The sequence below is a fragment of the Moschus berezovskii genome, chromosome 17 (genome assembly GCF_049115385.1).
Source record: "Moschus berezovskii isolate FMDL1 chromosome 17, NW_MosBer_1.0, whole genome shotgun sequence".
Lineage (NCBI taxonomy): Eukaryota > Metazoa > Chordata > Mammalia > Artiodactyla > Moschidae > Moschus > Moschus berezovskii.
Genome location: NC_142476.1, coordinates 19,712,829 through 19,729,154, shown reverse-complemented (window position 1 = coordinate 19,729,154; position 16,326 = coordinate 19,712,829). Strand labels below are relative to the sequence as shown.

The window sequence follows — 16,326 nt, the reverse complement described above, 5'->3', positions numbered from 1 at the left end:
ACAGCCTCCTGGATGGATAGCTTCCTGATAGAGCGTTAGAGGGTAGGGATATCGGGCTGTCAATGGCATGCTGTCTGGAAATCCAATGATAGGGTAAGTTAATTACGGGATGATTACTTCAGGCAGCAAGCCCTGTTATCGGTGTGAAGATCCTTTTCAGCACCCATCATCGAAGGTGGTCTCCCCTGGCTGACAGGCCCCACTAGTCCTCTCTAAGGTGGCTGCCTTGACCTGCATCTGGTGATCAAGTTTCCATTTGAGCCCATAGTCCTTGAACAGCTACCAGTTTTATTCACTCAGCAACTAATTTCAGATGAAGCCTGGACTAAAGCTTGCCAACCATGAAGGAAACCATTTCAAGGGAAACTGAGATGGAAGAGGTGGACAGAGCATATTTGGTACCAAATTCCTGAAATAATTTAACATTTTTTGATATGTTAATGATGCTGCCAAATTACAGATGTCTTCATTTATTATTCTGCCAGAATCTCTTGATATTATTTTTGAGATGCTAAGGATACTGCAATAAACATAATAAATATAACAAAACTGAATTATATGCTTTAATTTAGATTTCACTAATTAATTTTGCTCCCATTAGTTTTAATTTCCTGTTGCAAAAAATTTAATTCATTAAACACTTAATGAATGTCTTGTTTGTATAATAAAAGTACTGTATAGACTTATGACTGGAGGTGAGAGATTAAAGGATTAATTGAGAAGCCACTAAAACTGGTTTTAGTAGAGTGTAACTGGGGAACATCCTCAGGTTTAAAGCACCAGCAAACACTCTGAAGTATGAAACAAAAAGCTTCTGAGGAAAAATTATAAAGATAATATGAGAAAAATAATTGAGGTCAATGCATCAAATATATAAGCAAAGATTTAAGAGCTATAATAATAGTTTATAGAGATGAGAAAGATGAGTAGGAGCAAAATAGGAGAGTGGGAAATGCAAATAAATAAAAAAGTTCAACCTTTATAATAATTAAAAATGCTAAATGAAACAATAATGAGAAATTAAAAATATGGGCTCAGTTCAGTCACTCAGTTGTGTCCGACTCTTTGCAACCCCATGAATCACAGCATGTCAGGCCTCCCTGTCCCTCACCAACTCCCGGAGTTCACTCAAATTCACGTCCATCGAGTCGGTGATGCCATCCAGCCATCTCATTCTCTGTCATCCCCGTCTCCTCCTGCCCCCAATTCCTCCCAGCATCAGAGTCTTTTCCAGTGAGTCAACTCTTCACATGAGGTGGCCAAAGTATTGGAGTTTCAGCTTTAGCATCCGTCCTTCCAATGAACACCCAGGACTGATATCCTTTAGAATGGACTGGTTGGATCTCCTTGCAGTCCAAGGGGCTGAATGGGGCTTTTCTGGTGGCTCAGATGTTAAAGAATCTGCCTGCAATGCTGGAGACCTGGGTTTGATCCCTGGGTTGGGAAGATCCCCTGGAGGAGGGCATGGCAACCCACTCCGGTATTCTTGCCTAGAGAATCCCAGGGACAGAGGAGCCTGGAAGACTGCAGTCCAAGGGGTCGCCGAGAGTTGGACATGACAGAGCACATCAGCAAGGCTGAATGAGGAGGTTGACGAATCGTCTTCCTGAAAAATAACTCTAAAATTGACGAAATTGGCAAAAATAACCATTTCAGTGCTCTAGAAATTGGGCTAAATTATGCAATAATCTGAGAAAGATTTATAATTAAAATCCCACAGAACTTCGGGTAAAAGCAGTGGCAGTTTATGGCCTTTTTGCCTGGGGCTCCTCTAATGTCCTGTCCCCCTACAACTCTGTTGGTATCGTGCTTCTGCCAAGGCAAGGCAGGGTTTTGAGGATCCACAAATGTACTTCCACAGTCAAAGGGGATTCCCTTGATTTGGATTAACTGTTGATGCCCACACCTTCCAGGATTTTCATGGAAGTGACAATCTCAGAGGTAGGGCAAATGGGAAAGGCCACCATCTCTGGTAGTTTGAGGTTGCACTTGTGATAAACGTGCATGAAAGACCAGAGAGTGCTGAAGTATCCTCATACTCCTGCATAATCTTGAGGTTGTCTGTGCATGCAGAGGAGACAATAAAGGTCTAACAGCAAGCAAAATACTAGGTAGATTTGCAACAGCTTGAACTTTGATGGACTTCCCTCCTAGATGTATATTCGTTGGCAGAGGATGGAAACCGTATGGGCTTCAGGTGCTTGATCACAACCTCTATCTGATCACTGACTTACTGCCAAGCTATGTAGATGCAGGAGTGATTCCTAAGAATCCAGTCTTAAAAATAAAAATGATAATAATGAAAGTTAAAAAAATACAACTCAGCAGAGGCAACATGACCACACACCATGAGGGATTCAGAATTCGCAGATTTCCCTAAGGCAAGGTACAAACAAGCAGCAGTAACCTTCAAGGGAGGAAAATCAGGATCCGGAGTTGCTATGATTTTATGGTTTTATTTTCTATAATGTGAAGTTTTCAACAAAATATGATGAAGCACACAGAGAAACAGTAAAATGTGACCCATACTCAGGAAATAAAAGTAGTCCATAGAAACTGCTTCTCAGTGTCCTCAGATATGGGTATAGCAAACCAAGACTTCAAAGAAGTTACATGCAAATTCGAAGAGCTAAATGAACTATTTAAAGAATTCAAGGAGAATATGAAAGAAATAATTCAACAAAATAGGAGCCAAAAGCTATAAAACAGAATTAAATTAGAATTCTGGAGTTAAAATATATAGTAATTGAAATAAAAAATTCACTACACGGAATAAACAACAGATTTAAGAAGAAACAATAAGTGAATCTGAAGATAGGTTGATAGAAATGATTTAATCTGAACAGAGAGAAAAAAGAATGATGAAAAATTTGTGTAGTAAAAGACAAATGAAAATCATGAAGGCTGCAAGAAAAAGTTGCTAATGGGCTTATTGATACAGTTAAAGGCCTACTTCTCATCTGAAACGAGGCCAGAAAACAATGAAATGACATTTTCAAAGTGATAAAATTAAAAACAAAAACAAAATTCTATTGAACCAAATTCAACCAAGAATCCTATATACGTTGAAACTATCCTTTGCAAATGAAAGTGAAATGAAAACATTTTCAGTAAACAAAGAATGGAAGAATTGGTTGCTGGCAGACATGTTTTATAAGAAATATTAAATGAAATCCTTCAGAATGAAAGGAAATGGCATTAGATTTAACTAACTCCTAGGAAGAAAAGAAGGATGTCAGAATGGTAAATATATTTATTCAGAAGACTATTAAAAAGGCATATTAAAAAAGACTATTAAAAGACTATTAAAGACATAAAAAGACTATTAAAGGCATCTCTTTATTATTTCTTCTAACTTCTTTAAAAGACATAATATTGAAAATTATAATCATGTGTTTGTGTGTGTGTTAGTCGCTCAGTCATGTCTGACTCTTTGCAACCTCATGGACTGTAGCCCACAGGCTCCTCTGTCCATGGGATTCCCCAGGCAAGAATACTGGAATGGGTTGCCATTCCCTTCTTCAGGGGATCCTCCCAACCTAGGGATCGAACTCAGGTCTTCTGCATTGCAGGCAGATTCTTTTCCATCTGAGCCACCAGGGAAGCCCTTATAATTATGTGTTGCTGACTATATGTATAACATATGTAGATGTGATATGTATGACAATAATAGCACAAAACCCTTAGAAGAGGGAAACACTCCAAATGGAATGGAGAACAGTGTATCTATGAAGCTAGTAGTACTTTAATAACAAAGACCATGGAAGCTATAAGAAAACAGCAGACCAGTGTCTCTTATGAACATAAGTAAAAATTCCTCAATAAAACACTAGTGGACCAAATCTGGCCACATGTAAAAATAGTTATTCACCACGACCAAAAGGAACTTATCCCAGGAATGCATGGCTGTTTTGACATCCAAACATTAATGTAATTATTGTAATATACCACATTAATAGAATAATGTGCAAAGGCAACACGATCATCTTAATAGATGTAAAGAAAACATTAAAGAAATCCAGCACCCATCCATGAGAAAACTCTCAACACACCAGCCGTAGAAAGGTACTCCCTCAACAAGATAAAGAGCATCTGTGAAATACCCACAGTTAGCACCATATGGTGAAAAACTCGATGCTTTATCCCTAAGATGTGGAAGAAACAAAGGAAAGCAGAAAGAAAGAGAAGAAAGAAGGAGAGATAGGGTGAGGGAAGGAAGTTAAAGGCATTCAGATTGGAGATAAAGAAGTAATTATGTTTATCTGTAGATGAAATGATTCATTTTGTAGAACAGCAAAGAATCAACAAATTACCAAAACTAATAAACAGGTTTAACAAGATAACAAAATGAATATATAAAAATCAATTCCATTCTTATATATTAGCAACAAAAATTCCAAAAAATGAAATTAGGAAAACAACTTTATTTACGATAATATCAAAAAGAATATAAGTTGGATGACTTACACTAATATATTTAAGAATTTACTATAATGCCATGGTCATCAACAAAGCCTGGAATTAGCACAAGGATAGAAATATAGGCTTCCCTCATAGCTCAGTTGGTAAAGAATTTGCCTGCAATGCAGGAGACCCCGGTTCGATCCCTGGATTGGGAAGATCTGCTGGAGAAGGGATAGGCTCCCCACTCCAATATACTTGGGCTTCTTTTGTGGCTCAGCTGGTAAAGAATCCGCCTGCAATGCAGGAGACCTGGCTTTGATCCCTGGGTTGGGAAGATCCCCTGGAGAAGGGAAAGGGTACCCACTCCAGTATTCTGGCCTAGAGAATTCCATGGATAGTCCATAGGGTCACAAAGAGTCAGACATGACTGAGCGACTTTCACTTTTACTTCACTTAGGCAAATCCCATGGATGGAGGAGCCTGGTAGGCTGCAGTCCCTGGGGTCGCTAAGGGTCGGACACGACTGAGCGACTTCACTTTCACTTTTCACTTTCACACATTGGAGAAGGAAATGGCAACCCACTCCAGTGTTCTTGCCTGGAGAATCCCAGGAACGGGGGAGCCTAGTGGGCTTCCGTCTATGGGGTCACACAGAGTCGGACACGACCGAAGTGACTTAGCAGCAGCAGCAGACATATGGATGAATGGAATATAATTGGGAATCTAGAAATAAACCTTTACATTTATGTTTACCTGTTTTTCAACAAAGATGCTAAAACAATTCACTGGGGAAAAGGGTAATCTTTTCCCCAGATGTTGCTGAAGCAATCAGGTATCCTTATCCTTTCCTTACACCATACACCAAAATTAACTCAAAATAAATCATAGCTCTAAATGTAAGAGCTAAAAGTATACAAGTTCTAGAAGAAAACATGGGATAAAATCTTTGCCACCTTGAGTTAGGCAAAGAATTCTTAGATACCATATCAAAAATACAATACATAGGAAAAACCAGATAAATTTATCAAACTTAAAAACATTTGTGTTTCAAAAGACACCATTAAGAAAGTGAAACTACAAGTCACATACTTACAGAAATATTTGAAGATCATATAACCAAAAAAGTACTTGTCAGAGGTTAAAGCGTCTGCCTCCAATGCGGGAGACCCGGGTTCGATCCCTGGGTCAGGAAGATCCCCTGGAGAAGGAAACGGTAACCCACTCCAGTATTCTTGCCTGGAGAATCCCATGGACGGAGAAGCCTGGTAGGCTACAGTCCACGGGGTCGCAAAGAGTCGGACACGACTGAGCGACGGAACGGAACGGAACAGAACCTAGGATATATGAAGAACTCTTATAATTCAGTTAAACAGTCAATTAAACAATCTGGTTAAAAATTGGCAAAAGATTTTTTAAAACTTTATTTATTTTTAATCAGAGGATAATTGCTTTACAATATTGTGTTGGTTTCTGCCATACATCCGCATGAATCAGCCATAGGTATATATATGCCCCCTTCCACTTAAACCTCCCTCCCACCACCAACCCCATCCCACCCATCTAGGTTGTCACAGAACACTGGTTTGAGCTCCCTGCATCACACAGCAATTTCCCACTGGCTATCTATTTTACAGATGGTAAGACCCTGATGGTGGGAATGATTGAGGGCTGGAGGAAAAGGGGGCGACAGAGGATGAGATGGTTGGATGGCATCACTGACTCAATAGACATGAGTTTGAGCAAACTTTGGGAGACAGTGAAAGACAGGGAAGCTGGCGTGCTGCAGCCCATGGGGTTGCAAAGAGTCGGACACGACTGAGCGACCGAACAGTGTGTATGTTTCCATGCTACTCTCTCAGTTCGTCCCACCTCTCCTTCCCCAGCTGTGTCCACAGGTCTGTTCCCTATCTGCGTCTCCACTGCTGCCCTGCAAATAGGTTCATCAGTTCCATCTTTTAGATACCATATATATGCATTAAAATATGATAGTTGCTTTCTCTTTCTTAGTTCACTCTGTATAATAGGTTCTAGGTTCATCCACTTCATTAGCACTGACTCAAAATTGAGTCTCCTGTTGTTTCCAGTGTTATATGTTAGCGAGAATGCTGCAAAGAATATTCCCCACACATAGTGTTTTTTCCTTCCTTTGAATTATTTCCAGTGAATATTTGTTAAGAGTGAGTTAAGTATTTGGGTAATTTCTAAAACATTAAATATAAATTTGTCACACACTAAGAATTTCACTCCTAGATATCTACCTATGGTATGTGAAAGCTTATGTTCACACAAAGACATATTTGTGAGTGTTCCTAACAACATTTTTAATAATGACTGGAAACAATCCAAATGTTCAGCTGATGAGTTAACAAGAATTTGGAGGATACTAGAAATGTACTAGTAAAGTACAGATGGTAAAGAATCTGCCTGCACTACGGGAGACTTGGGTTTGATCCCTGGGTTGGGAAGATCCGCTGGAGAATGGAATGCTACCCATTCCAGTATTCTGGCCTGGAGAGTTCCATGGACAGAGGAGCCTGGTGGGCCACGGTCCATGGGGTTGCAAAGAGTCGGATACGACTGAGTGACTTTCACTTTTCAGAAATGTGCTAAAGTGGCATCGTGATGCTGGTTGCACCTTATACATTCACTAGTCATCAATTGACACACTTAACCCAAAATAGTGCTCCTTCTTGAGAGGTTGTGGTTAAACTGACAAACTCATACTTTGAAAATGGTTACGAACCTTTGAGAAAATAATGTAGTAATAGATGGCTAGGAAAAATAATATTAATGTCAACTTTTGTACTTAATTCAGTCTTAAAAATATTCACTGAAAATAATTCAAAGGAAGGAAAAAAACGCCATGTGTGAGGAATATTCTTTGCAGCATTTTCTCTAACATGTAACACTGGAAACAACAGAAGAGTCTCATAATAATGAAATGTTTAATATGTCATTTGGATGAATATTTTCACTTAAAGATAGCTGTAAAGACTGACATGGGTAATATGAGTGGTATTCTTGTAATTAAAACAGGCTTTAAAATTAAATTTCGGCTATAGTTAAGATTGCATAAAATTATGTATCCTGGACCTATGTGGAAGGGAAGTTAACTTTGTTTTACCTTAAAATTTTTCATTACTCTTGCTATTGAACTGTCGAAATAAAATTGTCAAACAAATATGGCACTGTGCGGAAAAGTAATGACCTAACAGTATTGGAGATATTTAAATTTGAATAGAAAAGAAGGGATAAATGAATGGGTATGAATTTTGTTTTATAGGTTCAATGGAGATGGTTTGGTGGTTGATTAGGGTATGGGGTTGAGAGAGAGAAGAGAATCTCTGTTGACGATGAATCTCTGTCTCAAGAGATAGTGGTTAACAGAAAAGGAGTACAGATACTAGGTCCAGGAGCCACAGGTAAAGAAAATAATTCCATTTTTTGTTATGTTATTGAGCATGCACATGAAATAAATATATTCAGTTAGTGTTATTTCTCTTTTGTATATATTGGGTTTGAAGTGCCACCTGAAATCAGTTCCAGGTGGAGCTGTCCAAAGGGCAGGATGAAATGGGTGCATGTAAGTTTGGAGAGAAGTTGGTCTAAAAGGAGAGCATGGGAACCATATGCATGTGGACGCTGGAACACGAGGAAAAGTCACTAAAGCTGACGGTCAGGCATCACTGACACGCAGAGGGAAGCTCAAGTCACGGATGGAGGCCAGATGTCAAAGGGTAAAGGGCGAAGTGGGTGGGAGGCAGGCGGCCTCTTTAAATGTTATTTAGAGATATTTAGCAGTGAGAGCGGAGAAGGCAATGGCAAGTCACTCCAGTACTCTTGCCTAGAAAATCCTATGGATGGAGGAGCCTGGTGGGCTGCAGTCCGTGGGGTCGCTAAGGGTCGGACACGACTGAGCGACCTCACTTTCACTTTTCAGTTTCACACATTGGAGAAGGAAATGGCAACCCACTCCAGTGTTCTTGCCTGGAGAATCTCGGGGACGGGGGAGCCTGGTGGGCTGCTGTCTGTGGGGTCACACAGAGTCGGACACGACTGAAGTGACTTAGCAGCAGCAGTAGCAGCAGCAGTGAGAGAGGCAACCCACTCCAGTATTCTTGCCTGGAGAATCCCATGAACTCAGGAACCCAGCGGACTGCAGTCCATGTGGTCACACAGAGTCAGACATGACCGAAGTGTCTGGCCTCGCACAGAAGGAGAAAGATGAGGCAAAACTCAAGTCGGTAGCAAGACTGTAGAAGGGGTTTGCCCTAGAGGATTTCTTTAAGATTTTAGGCTGAAATGTTTTGTTGCTTGAAGAACCACCTGGCTTGATTACTGCTGTGAATGCACTTGCACTTGGCCTTCTGACTTTAATGCACATTTGCCCAGCAGATGTAGACCTTTCCCAATGAAGCAAACTCAATTTCATTGTGTTCTGTAACTGAAATGATTGTTACCCTAATAATAATTTTCTACTGCAGCGAGAAAAGAATTTTAAAAATCAATTTCTCATTTTAACTGCCTCTTACAATGAGTCTTCATCACAAAACAAACTAGCATGCCAATTTTGACGGCTTCTTTGTTAAAAGCAGGGTTTTATCTTTTCTTTTCTCCCAGTGTATAAATAAGCCTTAAAAAAAAATAACTTTAGGGCAACTAAAAATCATTAAAAAGATGGAGAGGTTTCCAGATGAGGACCTACAAAAAGATTAAAACTCCTTAGTCCAAAATTACAGCGGCGGAGCAGGTTAGAATTGGAGTCTAAATTGACAGAAGCTACGAGGAAACAATCTGGTCTGCACCCCTTAGACACAGTATGAGAGGCTGTCTTCTAGCTGATAATACCTACCTTGTGGGGTCTTTGCTAGTGTTAAGAGATACTGTATATAAAAATACTTGGTTATCAATCAAGCACTATTCCAATGTGTGATATTATTAGAATTTGGTAGGTGGTGTTCTGGGAAAAATAGCAGGAAAAAAATGCTTTATGATTGGGTAGGGAGCATGAACCCATAGTGCATACATAGAACTTAGACTGCCTATGTAAGGTCATTTGTCTTTGCACCTGGGTGGATTTTTAGGGGCCAGTAGGTTTTATCTGTGTGTTCCCTTGATCCTGAATGTGAACTACTTCATGCTGCCTATCACATCTGTTTGTTAAACCCAGTAAAAATTGGATGGACACTAACCCCACCATTTCTCTCAGTATATAGCATTTTTTAAAAGTTTGTTTTCTTTAGATGTATACCCAGGAGTGGAATTGTTGCATCATATGGTAGTTCTATTTTTAGATTTTTTAAGGAAGCTCTATACTGTTTTTCACAGAGGCTGCACCAATTTACATTCCCAGCCGCAGTGTACGAGAGTTTCCTTTTCTTCACATCCTTGCCACTTTAAATATATCAAGCCACTCCCTTCTGACTGGCAAAATTTTTACTAAGTCAGCGTGTAGCCTTATGGAAGTCCTCTTGTACAAAATTTGTTGCTTTCCCCTTGCTCCTTCGTATCTTCTCTTTAATTTTCCCCATTTAAATTACAGTATGTCTTGGTGAAGTCATTTTTTGGTTGAACTGTTTGGGACTTTCTGTGCTTCCTGGTCCTGAATGTGTGTTTCCTTTCTTAGGTTTGTAAAGTTTTTAGCTGTTACGTCTTCAAAAATGCTCTTTGCCGCTTTCTCTCTCTCTTGTCCTACAGGGACCCCTATAATGTGAACGTAGTATGCCTGGTGTTGTCCCAGAGGTCTCTTAAACTGTCCCCATTTTTCAAACCTTTTTTCGTCTGTTCAGCTTAGTGTTTCTAGTACTCTGACTTCCAACTCTCTGATACTTCCTTTGTGTCACTTAATTTACTGTTGATTCCTCCTGTGTATTTCTCATTTCAGTTATTGTATCCTCGCCTCTCTGGTTCTTCCTTATCTTTTATGTTAAGCTTCTGTTTTCATTCATTCTTCTCCCCATTTCTTTGATCATTTTTATAATCAGTACCTTGAACATTTTCTAAGATAGATTGCCTATTCCCACTCCACTTAGTTCTACTTCTGGGGTTTATCCTGTTCCTTCTTTTGGAACATTCTTTGTGCTTGGAAATTGGAGGTTCTTGGAGGTTCTTCTGTCACTTCATTTTGTCTAATTTGCTGTTTTTATTTCTATGTACCTAACAGTTTTGTTACATTTCCCCACTTTGTAAGGGAGAAGGCTTTAGTAGGAGAGTATACAGCATATTTAAAGTTTCCTTCAGTTCAGTTCAGTTGCTCAGTCGTGACCGACTCTTCGCGACCCCATAAATCACAGCACGCCAGGCCTCCCTGTCCATCACCAACTCCCAGAGTTCACTCAAACTCACGTCCATCAAGTCGGTGATGCCATTCAGCCACCTCATTCTCTGTTGTCCCCTTCTCCTCCTGCCCCCAATCACTCCCAGCATCAGAATCTTTTCCAGTGAGTCAACTCATCGCATGAGGTGGCCAAAGTATTGCAGTTTCAGCTTTAGCATCAGTCCTTCCAATGAACACCCAGTATTGATCTCCTTTAGAATGGACTGGTTGGATCTCCTTGCAGTCCAAGGGACTCTCAAGAGTCTTCTCCAACACCACAGTTCAAAAGCATCAATTCTTCGGCGATCAGCTTTCTTCACAGTCCAACTCTCACATCCATACATGACCACGGGAAAAACCATAGCCTTTACTAGACGGACCTTTGTTGGCAAAGTAATGTCTCTGCTTTTTAACATACTATCAAGGTTGGTCATAACTTTCCTTCCAAGGAGTAAGCGTCTTTTAATTTCATGGCTGCAATCAGCATCTGCAGTGATTTTGGAGCCCCAAAAAATAAAGTCTGACACTGTTTCCAATGTTTTTCCATCTATTTCCCATGAGGTGATGGGACCAGATGCCGTGATCTTTGTTTTCTGAATGTTGAGCTTCAAGCCAACCTTTTCACTCTCCTCTTTCACTTTCATCAAGAAGCCTTGAGTTCCTCTTCACTTTCTGCCATAAGGGTGGTGTCATCTGCATATCTGAGGTTATTGATATTTCTCCCAGCAATCTTGATTCCAGCCTGTGCTTCTTCCAGCCCAGCGTTCCTCATGATGTACTCAGCATATAAGTTAAATAAGCAAGGTGACAATATACAGCCTTGACGTAAGGCTGTATATTATTATATATAATATTTATTATTATTATGTAATATATATTATATATTAATAATATAATTATTAATATAATATTATTTATAATATAAATAATTTTATATTTAAATAAATATTATTTATTTAATATTTATTATTAATAATAATATATATTATTCTGTAAGGCCAGTTAAATCAATACCAAACACACAAGGGTGGTGTGGGAAGGTAAAATTATAGGCCAAACTCATTCATGAATGTGAATGTAAAATTTGTGACCTAAAAAGAGTAAATATAATATTGTACTATACAGAAAAGTTATTATTTCATAACTCAGTTTTGTTCCTAGAATGCATCGGCAGATTAATATTAGAAAATTTATGCCTAATTCATTACACTAATAGATAAATGGAGATAAGCAGTGCAATTATCTGAAAGATGCAGAAAAGGCAATTTATTAAAAGCCAGCACCCGTTAATGATCAAAACTCTTAGCATATTAGAAATAGAAGACAACATTCTTAATTTGGTAGAGAATATGTACTGAAAATCTCTGAAAACATCATTCTAATTGGGACATTTACAAGGCATTCTTTACAAAATCAGGACAATGATCCTCACCATCATAGCTTCAAGTCAACATTGTAGTAGTAGAAATCCTTGCCAGTACAGTAAGAGCAAAAGAAGAAATGGTATAAGAATTGGGAAGAAACAAAAGAAGGAAAATTAAATGGGAGGATTATCTCTAATAGATACTCAGGCTTTTTTATAACACTGTAATAATTGGGACAGTGTAATATCGATGCAAGATTGACACACTGGCTGATGGAACTTAGGCCCACACAAGCAGAAATCTGATAATGAACAAGGGTGATGTTACAAGTCACTGTGGAGATAAGTAGTTCTTGGACATTTGATTACTTGTATGTGCAAAATGACATTGGTTCTTTTTTTCCATCCCACACATAAAAATAAATGCCAGATAAATGGTTGAATTAAATGTAAAAGGCAAAACTTAAAAATTTTTACAACAAAATATAGCAAGCCCCTGTGTACTTTGGATAGCAAGGAGTTTCTTTTTAAAAAGTATGAGTCCCTCAGTCATGTCAGACTCTCTGGGACCCCATGGACTGTAGCCCCCCAGGCCTCTCTCTCTGTGGGATTCTCCAGGCAAGAATACCAGAGTGGGTAGCCACTTCCTTCTCCAGGGGATCTTCCTGACTCGGGGATCGAACCTGGTTCTTCTGACTGCAGGCAGATTCTTTTCCGTCTGAGCCACCAGGGAAGCCAAGTTAACCATAAAAGTTTTATATATATATATATAAATGGTAGCCATAAACATTTTATGTGTTGACCACATTAAAATTGAAAATTTCTATTCAGCAAAGACAGCATGCTGCTGCTGCTGCTAAGTCACTTCAGTCGTGTCCAACTCAGTGTGACCCCACAGATGGCAGCCCATCAGGCTCCCCCATCCCTGGGATTCTCCAGGCAAGAACACTGGAGTGGGTTGCCATTTCCTTCTCCAATGCATGAAAGTGAAAAGTGAAAGTGAAGACGCTCAGTCGTGTCCCACTCTTAGCGACCCCATGGACTGCAGCCCACCAGGCTCCTCCGTCCATGGGACTTTCCAGGCAAGAGCACTGGAGTGGGGTGCCATTGCCTTCTCCAAGACAGCATGAGGAAAATGAAAAGATACGTTACCAGTTGAGAGATCTATTCAAAACTTGTAATTATTGAAATATAAGTACTCAGAATGTCTATTTTTAAAAGTTCAACAAACAATAAGAGAAAGGCAAAACACATGAATAGATGTTGGAAGAGGAAACAAATGGTCAACAGTATAGAAATGATATTTTACCTCATAGGTAACTAGAGAAACAGAAGTAAGTCTGAAGGGAGATACTCATATACTCGACGGCTCACAGAATTTAAGGACATTTACAACATCAAGTGACAATAATGTGATGGGTGAGTATACTATTCAGTAGTCCTACTATTAGAATCCTCGAATCCCTGCAATCTTATGCACCAAGGGGCATGTTCAAGGATGTTCTTAGCAGCATTGTTTCTAAGAGTAAAAACCTGAAAACAACCCAAATCCCCATCAGTGGGAAAGCAGAAAATACATTGTGGTATATTCACCCAATGGAATGTTACTCACTGGTAAAAGTGAATAAATGTCAGTTATTTGCAATAACATGACTGTGTGTTAAAAATATAATGTTAACTAAAATCAAATCAAAACTCAGGAGAATGCATAAAGAAAGAAAGAAAAGAAAGTGAAGTCTCTCGTTCGTGTCCGACTCTGCGATCCCATGGACTGTAGTCTACCAGGCTTCTCTGTCCATGGGATTTTCGAGGCAAGAGCACTAGAGTGGGTTGCCATTTCCTTCTCCAGGGGATCTTCCTGATCCAGGGGTCGAACCCAGGTTTCCTGTATTGCAGGCAGACGCTTTACCCTCTGAGCCACCAGGAGAATGCATAAGTTCCACGTATTATAATTATAAAGCTCAAGAACGAGCAAAGCTAAATAACTTATTACTTAGGGAAGGAAGGAGGGAGGGACAAAGGAAGGAAAAAAGGAAGGAAGGAAAATAGAAAGAGGGAAAATAGTAGCCCTAGCATAAACAGTGCTCTGGCCATTCTTAACAAATCTTAAAAGCAGGACCTGAAGAGCCTGAAGTATATCCAGGGAACTTAATGGTATCCCAGGACAAAACTCAGTAATGTTCATTGGAATACAAAAATATCCAGCATCAAATGAGGTAAATTCACAATGTCTGGCATCAAATAAAAAAATTAACAGTCATGCAAAGAAATAGTAACATATAATGCAGAGTGAAGAGAAAATTCAGTTAATCAAAACTGACCTAGAAATTATATAGATGGTAAAATTAGCAGATAAAGTGTTAAAAGTAATTATTATAGTTGTATTCTACATACTTAAGAAATGAATAAAGACTGAGCAGTTAAGTGGAGTCGTGAAAAATATAAAAAGACCCACACTGAATTTCTAGAGATGAAAACTTTATCTGAAATAAAAAAATGTATCATTACACACCTCTAAAGACTGGTCACACCAGGTGCTGATGGGGGTGTGGGGGACTTGGGATTCTTGAAGACTACTGTGGCTGCTCAGTCCTGTCCAACTCTTTGTACCCACCAGGCTCCTCTCTCCCTGGGATTCTCCAGGCGAGAATACTGGAGTGGGCTGCCATGCCCTCCTCCAGGAGATCTTCTTGATGCAGGGATCGAACCCAGGTCTCCCACATTGCAGGTGGATTCTTTACCATCTGAGCCACCAGGGAAGCCCTTTGGACTACTGGGAGGAAAGTAAAATAGAACAGTCATTTTGGAAGTTTCTTAAACAGTTAAACAGTACACCAGTTATATGACCCAGCTAGTCACCTGTCATCTGCCAAGGAGTAGAGACAGCATATGACCACATAAAGGTTTGAACACAGATCTTTTTGGTAGCCTTATTTGTATTTAATTGGACAGTCCAAAAGCTTATCAAGAGGTCATGCATAAACAAATTGTGGCATATTCATGCAATAGAATACCACTTACCAACATAAAGAAGTGAACTATGGATATACACAGCAGCATAGATGAATTTCAGAATATTTTTGCTGAGTGAAAGAAGCCAGAGTATATATTGTGTGAGTCCGTTCGTATAGAAATTCTAGAAAATGTGAACTGTTATACTGGGAGAAAGCATATTAGTGGAGAATGCAGGCTGTGGGATGGGAGATTAAAAAAGGAAACTTTTGGGGTGATGAATGTGTTTATTATCTTGATTGTGGTGATGGTTTGATGAACATGCAAAAATTAATTTCGCCTCAGTAATTTTTGTGTAAAGGAAGAGAATAAATAATCTAAAATTTATGATAGTGGTTACTTCTGAAAAAGGTTAGGAGGAACCACATAGGCAGATGTGATGGAATTGGTCATGTTCTAGTTCTTAGAATGGGTAGTGGTTTGTTGTTTTTATGTAACATGTATATTTATAAAATTCTTTTATGTTTGTGAAAATTAAATAATAAATTTAACACAGTGTTGCTGTGAAGAACATTTTTGGTAGAGAAAGCATTTTATGTTGTTATGAAGGCAAGAGAAAGCATGGCTCATAAAGATAACTTCAAGTAGTTCAATATATCTGGAGATGAGGGCAGAAGAGGTCAATTAAGAAGAGAGAAGATGTAGGTGGTTGATAGGTACCAGCTTAGAGAGGGCTTTGAATCCAACACTGAGGGACTTGAACTTTACTTGTAGAAACTGGAAAGCCACTGAACGGTTTCATGCATGGAGGAGATAGGATTAGGTTAGAGTTTAGACAGAATGTAAAATTTCACCTTATGGAGGCCAGACTGAAGGGGAGTCAGGGGACCAGCTGAGATGCTTTTGGAATAACCCACGCAAGAGAAGATGAGGGCCGTGGGAATGGAGAGAAAGGGATGAATACATACAAGATGTTTCCAGAAAAGTATAGGAAAAACTAAAGGAGAATTGCCATAGAAGCCAGCGAGGAGAGAATTTTAAGAAAAGACATGATCGTCAACAATGATGCATGCTGCAGGGAGATCAGACACACAGGACTGAAAAAGCTATTGGTAGATCTGAAAGAAGTCATATGGTGAGTCCAGCTGGGGTCGTGAAGGTGAGTGCCAGCCTGCTTGGATTCAGCTTAAGTGGTGAGAAGGTAGAGGCCTGGGGGAGAACTTCTGTTTCTAGAAGCTGTCTGTGCCTGGATGGAAGGAAAGGCTTTCTCTAAGCCTCTAATAAAGAGGCA

General features: G+C 39.4%; 1 protein-coding gene and 1 long non-coding RNA gene across 2 annotated transcripts in view; one reads left to right on the top strand and one right to left on the bottom strand.

The window, feature by feature from the left end:
- KCNH1 (potassium voltage-gated channel subfamily H member 1) overlaps window positions 1-16,326 on the top strand; it is a 424,393-nt gene that overhangs the window by 143,261 nt on the left and 264,806 nt on the right. The gene's annotated exons all lie outside the window — the stretch shown is intronic.
- Window positions 5,599-15,267, bottom strand: LOC148775079 (uncharacterized). Its single transcript, XR_016039464.1, has 3 exons — window positions 15,105-15,267; window positions 14,596-14,856; window positions 5,599-5,738 (listed from the first exon to the last, which is right to left on the bottom strand). It is a non-coding gene; the product is annotated as an uncharacterized LOC148775079 (long non-coding RNA).